A 10,864-nucleotide genomic window follows, 5' to 3' on the forward strand; every position below is an offset into this window, starting at 1 on the left:
CTCCTCAGTAAGCTCTCCTCCTACTTTAGCCTCTCCTGTCAATAAATATAACCAAACTGAAAGTCAGTAACTTCATACTATTCTGAAGGTGGGGTGTTTTTGGTGTGTGTGTGTGGGTTTTTTAAGCAGCATTATGAATGAAAGTTGAGTATTAGAAAAATATGCCCAACCAGCACAGAATTCAGTAAGACTACTCACATGTCAAGACAGGCATTTATGAGGAAAGCTTCAGAGTGGTCACATACACCAAAGGAAAGCACACAAAACCAAGGAATCAGAGGCAGATTTTGTTCCATTCCCTGCTAATGCTAACCTGCTAAGTGACAGCATGCAAGCCTACGCTCCTTTACTGCTTTGTACCTCAGGTGCCTAAAACAGGGATAAAAACGATTGTTCCCTCGTTTAAGGTGTGTGATTACAGTACAGCTTATGTACTTCACCAGACAGGACATAAGCACATGAATAAGGCAATGCCTACAACTGCCAAATACGAGTATCATTATTATCGAGATAATAACCTGTGTTTTTTTTTTTTTTTTCCTTTTCCAAGCAATGAAATCTAACAGCAGACCCTTGAGCCATCCTTATGGTGGTACAGGTCTTATCCCTTCTGAAACTGTCAAGAAGGGTGGGTGACAGCTGCCCGAGTCTTACAAAATTCACAGGTCCACTAGTACCAGGCTCATCATATTGCTCTCAGATAGAAACATTGTATCATCACTGATCTTAAAAAAAAAAACAAACAACACACTATAAGCAATAATCTTTTGAAGTAAAACACAATGAAAAAGCTTCTGACAGTGATACTCCAGGGAAGGGGGGAAACATCGTAGAAGGAAAAGAAAAAAGTTAATACCATAGAAGTTAGAAAGTTGACTTTTTCCTGTTTCTTCTCAGGAATATTTTGAAATACAGATGACTATTATTTCAATCCAGCTTTATAAACCCCTAAGTAATAAAGAAAACAAATTATTAAGGTTACAGTAAGGTAAAAGAGCATCCATACTGCTTTAGAACTAAATCATTCAGGAAAACTGTCCCAATATATGGGTGCCATATGATTTAATGATACAGGGAAGTATCATTAGTTTCCGTTTGCAGGTGGCAAAGGGCTGTGCTTCCATGGGTAAACGCTGGCCCTGGAAGCCACCAGTGGGCCACAGCAGCACTGCTGACTCCAGTGGCTGCGGCAGGTCACCCCCATGGCAGGGCACAGAAGCCTGACTTGGGTGCGAGATTTGCAAAGCGGCCTCTGGTTTTGACTATACCACCTGCCAAAGCTCACAGAGACAGCCTGTGACACACTCAGAAATTAAAACAAGAGTTTAGGTTCAGTTCCAACTTCAATTTGTAGTACCTTCCTCTACCAAGGGACTACCTTCAGATAAAGGGGGAGGCCTGAACGCTACATATACCACGTACCGTCGAAAAAGAGGCAGTTTCACTTCCCAGGTGTCCCGATTTCACAGCAGGTGCATTTAAAACCTTCACATTACAGCAGAGCCTTGCAGACTGCAGGTCGCGTCTACCTTACCTGCATCTTCCCCACCACTACATGTGGTGGAAGAGTAACTCTCCCCAGCTCACTTTGTTTAAATTTCCTTTCTTCACACCACTCTGCTACCAGCTCTATGCCAGAAGACTGCCCTGCCTAATGCCATATTAACTGAGCTTCAGAGATGTTGCGCATCCTCAGCCCACAGACCACGGGAGGCAGCAACCTGGAATAACTTTGAGCTCTGAATGCGAGCAATCGTATCACTGAATTTAACAAGACTTGTCATCTGCTTAAAGATATTCACATGCTTACAGGATTGCAAGCTATGGAATCACTAATTTACAAAGTACATTAAGATCATTGTGGAAGAAAAGGAAAAATGTTAGCTGTAAAATAACTGCACAATTACCTCTGATATTTTATGTGGACACCTGACATTTAATATCTTTAATTATTCACAAAACAGCTATGAAAGAGAAAGGTTTTCTTCCTTGAATGGGAAAACAAACATGGACTAATTCCTCTCGCCATCACTCCCACACTCCTTTCTGAAATTACCCTCCTGCTGAAACCTATGGAAGTTTTTCAGGCGATGGGTTTATGGAAAGCAGCGCCCCAAACACTCGAAAGCATCGAGGGCAAGCTTCTTAAATAAAATGTTGAGTTCACCTCAACACAGAAACCAGTCATGTTTCTCCTAAACTATGTGTCTGCCTGAAACAATTTATCAGCTTGCTGTGCCAAGAGGGACAGCAGTATGCAACGAACTTTTGACACCACGGGGCAATTTTTGAGGCATTCACAAGGCCCCTTGCTAAGCAGCTCATCCCCTTTTGGCTTGTGACACACCAGCACTCACCCAGCACTTGCTAACCAAGACCAGAACCCAGGTGTCTCTCCTGTAGGTCAAGACTGAATTACTAAACTTCAGGCATGAACAGTTACTTTACCGAGAACTGTATAGTAAGATAAAACATCCCTTTTACCAAAATAAAAGCTCCCTAAAGTAAATGGAAGTTTCTACTCATGGACAAATCTAATGAAATCTCTATTGTCCCCTTAATAAGGCACATTACTTTTATTATTTTTTTTTTTTAGGCCATGAGGAAATGTATTTCTCAGTTTCTCCAAAGCTAGTTTTACACCTTTTTTTGTCAAAAAGATACCCTACCCTTCTTTTCTTCGTAATTTGTTCATGCCAGTTCAACACTGGGTGAGACCTACATGTAATTCTGTCCACAAAATCGAGGTCCACTCCTCAAAAGCTGTGGGCAGATTATGATCACCACTTCATTTCTAGGATCAAAATTCCATGCATCCAAAAGACTTCAGCACACAAAACTAAAATCAGATAATGGCTGAAGATACCACCTGAAGCAAGGTCCCTGTGCTATTCTTGTTCAGTACCCTTTCATATTACTCCAAATAAAGAAAAAAATCCTTGGCACTTACAGCACTCTACTCTGACTCTTACCTGAAAACACAGAAAATTAAGTACAGAAATCAATGCATTTGTATTCAGCTCTGAACAACAGTCTGAAGCCTATCTGCCAGGTTTTGAATTTCCCAATACATTTTTACTTCGTAAAAAACTCTTGCACCAATTACTCTACACAGAACATGATCCTTGTCAGCAATGCTATAAAACTGAAAGAATATTCTCCTATGCAACATCTGCCATAAAGAATTTCAGTAATTTAATTTTGTGTTTATACTCTCAGACCTACACATACCAACCTCACTGCCCACAAAATCTGAAAAACTGAAATAGGGTGAAATTCTACAACAACTGGAGAACAGGCAGAATCCTCCCTTTGAACCACCTCCCCTCAGCGGCTATCCCAATCTTAAGACTAGCGTTGTGGTCATAATATCACACCAGAACAGCTGCTCCCAACAGCTCCCTTCGAGACAGCATGTTTGGGACCATCACTTATCCTATGTCTGCTATACACTGCCTGGAAAAGGTCAAGGGTATGTTATTAATCATTCGCATTTATGAGTACTAAGCTTACCCCAAATACATGTCTCGTCTTGTTTTCAATTACGTACACAATAGTACCATTAAAAAAAAAATAAAAATACCCAACACTTCCCCATTTTGGGCCAAATGCAGTTCAGTGCCACCATGGGTGATTGTGTGAGAATCACTCTGAGTGCCACTCGTTTTATGTCATCTATGAATTTGATCCCATAAATTTAGAACCTCTTCTTTGAACTACCACTTCTACTTCAGCCTAAAAGATGTCAAACGCTACAAAAGGTGTTAGAGCTCTTCCCAACACACAGATAAAAAAAAAAAAAAAAAAGGTTGTGTACCTGAACATTTAGGAGTACTAGTGAATTAGTCACTAAGATTCATCTTTCAAATTGATAGGTACCTGCATTAATCAATGCCAAAAGAAAAAAAAAACATTAATACCGAAAGAGCATGGATGGAATTCTAATTAGCTCTCAGTTTACATGTTAAAACTGAACGAACTCCTGTTGCAGTAGTATTACGGTTCTGCTGAACCTCCCACTGATTCTTGACCTCCAGAGATTTCTAATTGCCCATTCCATTTCCATTTTCATATTTTTCCTAGCACTGAATTTTAAAAGGACTTCACATCCTCATTAAGTTTTCAACCTGTGTGTTTCACTTTGCATATTCTAATGTTACTCTGGCTTAAAACTTTTACCCTAAGTCAATCAGCTGATCACCTTTAAAAAACAAGGTTTAAGAAAAAAGAAGGGGGAAAAGGGAAGAAGAGATATCAGAATACAGACAGCTTTTTAATTCTCAGGTTATTCTGACCCACCCCTACATAGAAACTTTGTAATCTAGCAGTTGCTGTAAGTACTGGGAGAAGACATGTTTTCTGAGGTGCTAAAACCTGGACAAGCATCTTCCACGTAAAAAGTAGCAACGCAAGAACCTGTATCTTATCAACAACAACCGAGTTCTTTTTTCTGTGCATACAGTTTACATACTTACCCAGGAAGGCAAATGGAAATTACAGACAGATGAAGATGAAGGTGTCTCAAAGCCTTTGTCATGTGATAGTGACCTATAAGGTATCAAATAAAGGCACATCATCAGCACCCCATGATATTTACAATATTGCAACTCACCACAACGCCAACAAGAGGAGAGATCCCAAAACTTGAAACTTGCTTCCTCCTCACCCCCACCCCGGATAAGTTATCATTAAACCAAGATGACAGTCGCAGGAAACCGTAAGGAGCAAACAAAAGATGTACCATGTCTTTAAAGGGCATTAGGACTGGGCAAATGGAGCAAATCATCTGAGTGTGCATCAGCACGGTGGGTTATTTTTCCTGTGTCTCTCTCGTACACGGATGCATGTTTATGCGTGCACACAGCCATCCACAGGTACACGCAGGGATGCACCACGTACATTATTATTTACACACACACCCAGCGAAGCAGGCAGGCGTTATCAAAATAAAAGGCAGAAAGTTGACCACCATCTGCAAGGAGGCATACATAACAATAACCCCCGGGGAACTTACACAAGTGAGCGATCAATCCCCGCGCGTGGGGAAGCCAAACAAGGCAAAATTAACAACAAGAACAAGCCGTCAGACTGCAGGTACGAGATCCACCCGGGGAGAGAGACAGGCAGACAGGCAGAGGGACGGACGGCAGGCTGCAAGGCTGTAACACAGTTTCAGGTAATGCCCGTTCCCCCCCGGCAGAGCCCAGCCGAGCCGCCCGGAGTCCTGCGGCCGCCCAGCCGGCCCCTCCACCACCGCCGCCCGCGGGGAGAGCGGCCAGACCCCCGGCCGCCGCGGGAGGGGGGAGGGCGGCGTGTGCGGCCGCCGCCCGCCCGCCGCCCACCCCCGCCCGTGCAAAGTGTAGGGCCACCGGAATCCGGGCTCCGGGGTGGGGTGGAAAGAAAAGGTATTAAATATGGAGAAAGACCGCCGCGACCCAGGGTTTTCCCGTCTCCCCCCCGCGCCCCCGGTCACCATCAAGTTTGCATCTTAGTTACAAAATGTCGATCTTGAAGGCTGACAAGACACAGGGAGAGGGGGAGAGAAAGAGAGAGAGTGAGTGAGTGAGTGAGTGAGAGAGAGAAGAGAGAGTCCATCTTGCTTTGAGGGGGGAGGAGAGGAGCAATAATGCAGCGCATAAATCTCACCCTCCCGGGGGAAAAGTCTGCACAACACCTTAGGGGGCGGGCGGGCGGGCAGGGAAGGGGCGGCGGCGCGGGGAGGGGGCGCGGGGGGCTCCCCGGCCCTCCCAGCTGCCCTCCCCGGCGGGATCTGGCGAGGCAGGCTGGCAGCAAACACCTCCCTGCTGCTCCCCTCCTCCTCCCCGCGGGCCCGGGCGATGATCCCGCTGCTGCCGCCGCCGCCACTGCCACCGGGGAGGAGGTGCCGCCGCCGCCGGGAGAGCCACATGGAGACCGGCACCCCGTCCCTGCCCCGGCGCCCGGGCCGGGCCCCTCCGCCGCCCCACCGGGCTGCGGGACTTGGACGTGTCACCAGCAGGACGGGCAATGGTTTCGGCGCCCCAGGCCCGAGTGACCACCGCCGGCCTGGCCCCGGCCTCCCCGCACACACTCACCTCCGGAAAAAAAACTTTTAGCCACGGCCCTTCCCCGGAAAAAAGTGGCGAATCCGCCCGGCACACGGTTAAAGCCCCGCGGCCCCCCGGCTCGGCTGGCGGCGAGCGGGGGAGACCCGGGCACGGTCCTTCCCCGCCCCGGCGGGGAGGGAGGGAGGAGGCAGGCAGGCAGGCAGGCAGGGAGGGGGCGGGCAGCCGCCTGCCGGTGCCTCTCGCCCCGCCGCCGTACATGTCGCCTCGGCGGCTCTCGCTTCGCTTCGGTTTTACCTTCCTCATTCAGCGGCGGCGGGCTGCCACCGATATTTCTAACGCAAACCTGCTGCCGTGCGGCGCCCGGGATTAACGCGATTGCCTTCCCTTCCCCTGCCTCCAACCCTTCCTTCCCCGTCCTCCTCCTCCTCCTCCTCCTCGCAAACCTACACAGGATCGGCTCTCCTCACAGCCATGCAAGTTTCATACATTGCAAATAAACCCGAGAGGAGGAAGAGCGAAGCGGGGAGGGGTTGGGGGGGGCGGGGGAGGAGGAGGAGGAGGAGGGCTGCTTTCTGTAATTTACCAGCGACCCGATCTCGCAGCAGCAAATAACAGCCGAGCACCCATCCGGCTCCCGGCGGCGGGGAGAGCCCCCCCGAGGCAGCCGCCCCCTCCCCGGGGCGCCCCTCGCCAAGTTTTCTGTCATCGCGACCACCCAATGTCACAACTTACCTTCAGAAATAGGACTTCGCGCGGCCGAGGCCTGCCGCCGCCTCCCCCCCCCGCTCCCTCCGGGCCCCCGCCCGCCTCCCTTTCTCCCTCTCCACCTTAAACTTATTGACACAACATAATCCCACATCCACGCGAAACTCCGGCAGCCCCCCCCCCCAGCTGCCCACCGGGGCCGCCGCCGCCGCCCCGGGTGCATCGCCGATGACTACCGGAAAACGCGCAGCCCAACTCTCCGGCCGAGCCCGGCCGCTGTTGTTGTCGGGGTCGGCGCCGGGTTTTTTTCCTCCCATTCCTCTCCCCCCCCACCCCGGCCCCGTGCGGCCGCCGAATCGGCTCCCTCGCCCTCTCCGCTGGTATATCCCCCCCACCCCACCCCCCGCCTTCCTCCTGGCGGCGGCGGCTCGCAGCCCCCCAGGCCGGCGGCAGCCCATACCGATCCGCGCACTCTCCCCCGCGCCTCGCCTCGCCGCCCCTCGGGATGAAGTTTCGTTTCTGCCTGCCGCGATTTTCCCTGTCAAGTCCCCCCCGCAGGCACACACCGAGCGGCGGCCGATGGCCAGCCTTCCTCCTCCTCCTCCTCGCCCTCCTTCCCCTTCCTCCCTCCGCCGCGGCCGCCGCTGCTCTTGCCTCTCTCTGTGGCGGCGAGAGGTGCCTGGTTTCAAACGCAGCCTGGCACTGGCTGGCCTACCCCCGCCGCCTTCTTCTTCTGGTGGTGGTTTGTTGGGTTTGGTTTTTTTTTTTTTTCTAAATGCACTGCGCTCTATTGCAATTCACCTCACAAACACCCCCCCACCACGGTAAAGCACCCCCGGGCAGCCCTGCCCTCCCGGCCGGGCAGAGGGCAGGCGGCACCAACCCACCCGTTCTCCCCTGCCCAAACTTTCCAAGCCAGGCAGGGCTGACGACAGGCAGGAAAAGTGACTGGGAGCCGCGGCAGCCGCCGCGCCGGGCAGGGGAAGCTCCGCGCCTCCCTCCCGGCCGCTAGCGCCGCGGAGAGGTGGGGGGGGCGGGGGGGGCTGCCCTGCCGCTGAGGCGCGGAGGGGAAAGTGTGGGGCGAGGGCACCCAGCTCCCCGGCCGCCGCTGCCCGTCTCCCTGCCGCCCGGCGAGGGGCGGCGGGCGGCTCGCACTCACCTCGGCGGGGCCGGCGGGCGGGCGGGCGGCTCGCCGCTGGGCCGAAGCGAGGCGCGGCGCGCAGCGGAGCCCCTCCGCCTCGGCGCCCGCGGAACGCGGCTCCACACAGAGCCATGCAACCCGGGCAGCGCCACAACACTCCCCGGGATATAAGGCGGACCGCTATTGGCCGCTGCGTTGAGGGACGGGCTCGCCAGCCATTCAGCGGCGCCGTTACACCCGCGGCCCGCGAGGGAGCTGCTGGCGCACACACTCACACAAAGATCGTCGCGCTGCTCTTCGCAGTGTTTGAGGAGCCGGCGGCGGCGGCGGAGCGGGGCAGGTAGCGGGGGCCGCCGCCCGCCGGGCCCCCGGCGCCGAGGGGAGCGCCGAGCCGTGCCGGCACCCGCGCCGGCAGCCGCTGCCCGTTGGCCGCTCGGGGAGGGCTGCGAGAGTAAACTACGCCTGCCCTGGGCAGCGCCGCGGGGTAACGGCCGCGGCGGGGTGCGGGCGGCGGGCACGGCACGGCCTGGCCCCGCACGGCCCCGGCCGCCCAGCCGCGCAGTCCCCCGGCGACTGAACTCTGGCGAGTTCGGTGGGTTTCATTCAGAGGCCAAACCACGCCGAGCGGAGAAGTTGAGGGCGGCAGCAGTGCATCCGCACAGCCCCTGCTCGGGGAGTAAACACGGGGAAGGCAGCCCCGCGGCGGGGCCCGGGCCCAGGCCGGCGGTCGCCCCCTGACCGGGCGGGGGTGCTGCGGGCAGCGGTGCCGCCCGGGGATGCGGCGGGGCGCCGGCTGGTGCCTGCCGCCACGCTAATCCTCGCCCAAACGTGGCGGAGAGGCCCTCACCGGCCCAGCACCGACAGCACGGCGGCACATCGGCTTCCCGTAGGGACAGCGGGCGCTTGCTGGGCACAGCGAGTCAAGTAGAAGGCCGGCCCCGTGCCACGCCGCGGGTCCTGCCCGGGTCGCTGCCCTGCGCCTCCCGGCCGCTCCCAGCCACAGGGATGCGAAATGCAGCTGAGGATCTCTGTGCTCACAGGCTGGTGCGGACAAAGCGACTGTGTGAGGCCAGCAGCTTTTGGGTGACTGCGTGGCGATTGTGCTGACCGGTGTTGGAAAAGCCCTGCAGAAATGTAGTCGAACTTTTTTTGGAAAAGCTCCTTTCTCCTGCGGGAACCAAATGCAACGTGAAAGCCTACTGCATACACTGATCCAACATAGTAATGTTTGCAAGGGTTCAAATAGGTGTGGTGCAAGACCTTTATGTTTTTTAAGGAGAAAACACAGGACACTTATTCTTACAGTTAGGAAAACACTTATTGTGGTGCGGCACTGTCTCCAGGTGGGACTCTGCCTTTCACTCAGCAGTTGGCATATTAAAAAAAAAAAACCAACAACAAAAAAAACCCCAAAAAACCCAAAACCAACAAACTGGTCAAAAGTAATAATAGTTACAATAACAATGGAAACTGAAGCACACACGTTTTTTCCAATAAGAGAACGATGTTTGCGCTTCCTAGCAGCTTCACCTGTCCAACGGTTCAAGGATACTGAAGGGAGTTTATTCTGTATGTTCTCTGTCCTGCGGGTTTTTTTTCCATTGTGGACGGTTGATTTCAGCATCTTCCCATGGCTTGCCTACGCTTCTTTTCATCCCTATCCCCACCATTTTTCTTTTTGGCAGAGTTATGTTAAGTAACTGTAAAATACTGTTTCTTATGTCTGAATAAAACAGTGGGGTAAATTACAAGCTGATTTTAGAAAATTAAATTGTATCCATGTTTCTGAAAAATCATTTTAAATTAGCCAGTGCATGTTTTGTTAAGATGTGAGAAAAGTGTTGTAAATGCCCCACCCACTTGCTTGTTGTAAGCAGGGGTGGGTTAGTCAGTGCCTGAATAATAGAAAAACAACAGAACAAACATATTTTGTAATTAATGCATTCTACCTCGTTTTTTCATTTGTAGTGCTAAGAAAGCAGAGCTGACCATCTGTCTGCTGGAAGTCAGGTGCATGTCAGGTGTCACAGGCTGGGACACTGGCAAGTGAAGGCACGCACATTTCAGTAGTCACATATGAAAATGTTGGCCTAATTTTTAGGCAGAGCTCCCTCCTGTCGTTTCTAGATTGTGAAGTGCTTTGCTGGTGTAGGTAAGCAGCATTCTTTTCAGCGTGTATATGCAGTTGCCAGCAAGAGTAAGAGGCCTAAGCCAGACAGTTCAAACTTGCATGGGATAGTTTCTTACTTGTCAGTATTGCTGCCTTGTTTCTTGGATTCTTTTACTCATATTAGTAGCAGCACATCACAGAGCCCTCATACCTCTTCACTGCTAAAATCCTGCCAAAGCAGGTAATCACAGAGCAACACAAGCGATGTAAATGCATGGTAGTATACATGAAGTTCATTTTAAAGGATGTTTCATTTTGTTGCTAACAGGACTCTCTAGTACACTTGATGCCTTTACTGGCCGTTTCAGAAAAGAGGTCAAGATAGGGGCACCTTGCATGTAATGTAGTTCACAGCTATATGAAATGGATATACAGTGCCACTAAGCAGAACAATTGTGTTTTGTGTCCACTTTGTACAGTTAGAAATGGCTTATGAGTTGCAAGGCAGCCACCTATTAGGCCTGTGGAAGCAGAAGTGTTTTGTCACCCTTTAAGAGAGATGAGTAAGCTAAGGTATGCTGGTATGGTCAGAAAATAAAATGCTTGAGTTTCCACTGCCTTTGATTTGTTGTGTCTGTAGTGAAAGAGAGGGCTATTTTTCGGGGCTATCAATCCAAGACCACCTGCAAACACTGAGGTCATGAGGGGGAGAGGGAGAGAGTAGGGAATATTTCTGGGTTTCCATTTCTATTTATGATTCTAAGCAAATTCATCTCTTTGCAGGCCCACTTGCAGGTATTTCTGGCTTTAGTCAGTCACTGTTATCAAGAGTTATAAGGTGCTAGCCAGAGTCTGTGAGGA

The 10,864-nt window shown here is 51.7% G+C and overlaps 1 protein-coding gene across 14 annotated transcripts in view; it reads right to left on the reverse strand.

Annotated features, from left to right (window-relative positions):
• BBX (BBX high mobility group box domain containing) overlaps positions 1 to 8,068 on the reverse strand; it is a 157,700-nt gene extending 149,632 nt beyond the window's left edge. For 4 of the 14 annotated variants that reach the window (XM_080375465.1, XM_080375462.1, XM_080375466.1 and 1 more), the window contains exon 1: positions 4,476 to 4,548. The gene's annotated coding sequence lies outside the window, so the exon portion shown is untranslated. Of the gene's footprint in view, positions 1 to 4,475; positions 4,549 to 6,074; positions 6,440 to 6,494; positions 6,514 to 7,212; positions 7,267 to 7,318; positions 7,556 to 7,911 lie in introns of those variants that run through there. The other 10 variants (XM_080375459.1, XM_080375469.1, XM_080375464.1 and 7 more) reach the window with 7 other exon arrangements.
• Positions 8,069 to 10,864: the final 2,796 nt, after the last annotated feature.

Source organism: Falco punctatus (assembly GCF_963210335.1).
Source record: "Falco punctatus genome assembly, chromosome: 2".
NCBI lineage: Eukaryota > Metazoa > Chordata > Aves > Falconiformes > Falconidae > Falco > Falco punctatus.